The sequence below is a fragment of the Lottia gigantea genome, assembly GCF_000327385.1.
Source record: "Lottia gigantea unplaced genomic scaffold LOTGIsca_11, whole genome shotgun sequence".
Classification (NCBI taxonomy): Eukaryota; Metazoa; Mollusca; class Gastropoda; family Lottiidae; genus Lottia; species Lottia gigantea.
This window is the reverse complement of record NW_008707001.1, coordinates 1,350,098-1,352,489: the sequence shown is the minus strand read 5'-3', so window position 1 is coordinate 1,352,489 and position 2,392 is coordinate 1,350,098.

The window sequence follows — 2,392 nt, the reverse complement described above, 5'->3', positions numbered from 1 at the left end:
CATGGAATATGGGGGGAAATTCCCTTGAAAAATTGCACCCCCCCCCCCCCCCCCCGACCCTCCTCGACAATAAGGTGGTCCATACTTAGCCCCACTCACCGAATGATTCTTAGAATCGCCATTGTTCGGATCATTGAAGACTGTTAGTCGAGTTTAATCGAAATTCAGTCAAAACTGTAGCTGTTATTGTTCTATTGCGTTCACAAAAACCTTTTTCTCATTGTAGGGTATGCTAATTACTGTACTGGTACCTATATGTATGTGAACACTTTCAACTGTTACCAGTACTATCAGTGTCAGAATAATATCTGGGTCTTGTACAACTGTCCAGCTGGAATGGCCTTTCATGAAACAGACCAGATATGCACCGACCCTTTCTATGTTCTCGACTGTGCGGTGCTTCCAGCTATTTTGATGGATGAAGATGATTGGGACAAATGAAACGAAGGCCCCCTAATCAAATAAACTGTTCTATTACTTGTAACAATTCAATTAATTGATATTATAAATAAAATGAACATGAAATGAATTTTATGTCTTACTGTTCTGCACCATGTGGTGCATCGATTTCCAACTTTCGAGGAATTTTTAACGTGCACAACTCGTAGGACACAGGTCTCGGAACGACTAAACTAGATTTTTCCATGTCCGGTAAGACAGGTATGGTATTACCTTAGACAAGGTATGAAGGTATGGTAGACAAGGTATGAAGGTATGGTAGTCAAGGTATCAAGGTATGGTAGTCAAGGTATCAAGGTATGGTAGACAAGGTATGAAGGTATGGTAGACAAGGTATCAAGGTATGGTAGACAAGGTATGAAGGTATGGTAGTCAAGGTATGAAGGTATGGTAGACAAGGTATGAAGGTATGGTAGACAAGGTATGAAGGTATGGTAGACAAGGTATGAAGGTATGGTAGACAAGGTATGAAGGTATGGTAGTCAAGGTATCTAGGTATGGTAGACAAGGTATCAAGGTATGGTAGACAAGGTATCAAGGTATGGTAGACAAGGTATGAAGATATGGTAGACAAGGTATGAAGGTATGGTAGTCAAGGTATCTAGGTATGGTAGACAAGGTATCAAGGTATGGTAGACAAGATATCAAGGTATGGTAGTCAAGGTATCTAGGTATTGTAGACAAGGTATCAAGGTATGGTAGTCAAGGTATCAAGGTATGGTAGTCAAGGTATCTAGGTATTGTAGACAAGGTATGAAGGTATGTAGACAAGGTATGAAGGTATGGTAGTCAAGGTATCAAGGTATGGTAGTCAAGGTATCTAGGTATGGTAGATAAGGTATCAAGGTATGGTAGACAGGGTAACAAGGTATGGTAGACAAGGTATCAAGGTATGGTAGACAATGTATCAAGGTATGGTAGACAAGGTATCAAGGTATGGTAGACAAGGTATCAAGGTATGGTAGTAAAGGTATCTAGGTATGGTAGACACGGTATCAAGGTATGGCAGACAAGGTATCAAGGTATGATAGTAAAGGTATCTAGGTATGGTAGACACGGTATCAAGGTAAGGTAGTAAAGGTATCTAGGTATGGTAGACAAGGTATCAAGGTATGGTAGACAAGGTATCAAGGTATAGCAGACAAGGTATCAAGGTATGGTAGACAAGGTATCAAGGTATGGTAGACAAGGTATCACGGTAAGGTGTCTGGCGTGCTGTCCGGTGCAGGGATGTTGATAATTATTGTTATTTCCGTACAGTTCACAGATAAAAATAAGATAGAGAACAGTATGATATTACACTCCATTTCATTGCATTATACCAATAAGATAGAGAACAGTAGGATATAAAACTCTATTTAATTTCATTAGACCAATAAGATACAGAACAGTAGGATATAAAACTCTATTTAATTTCATTATACCAATAAGATACAGAACAGTAGGATATAAAACTCTATTTAATTTCATTATACCAATAAGATACAGAACAGTAGGATATAAAACTCTATTTAATTTCATTAGACCAATAAGATACAGAACAGTAGGATATAAAACTCTATTTAATTTCATTAGACCAATAAGATACAGAACAGGAGGATATAAAACTCTATTTAATTTCATTAGACCAATAAGATACAGAACAGTAGGATATAAAACTCTATTTAATTTCATTATACCAATAAGATACAGAACAGTAGGATATAAAACTCTATTTCATTTCATTAGACCAATAAGATACAAAACAGTAGGATATAAAACTCTATTTCATTTCATTAGACCAATAAGATACAGAACAGTAGGATATAAAACTCTATTTAATTTCATTAGACCAATAAGATACAGAACAGTAGGATATAAAACTCTATTTCATTTCATTATACCAATAAGATACAGAACAGTAGGATATAAAACTCTATTTCATTTCATTATA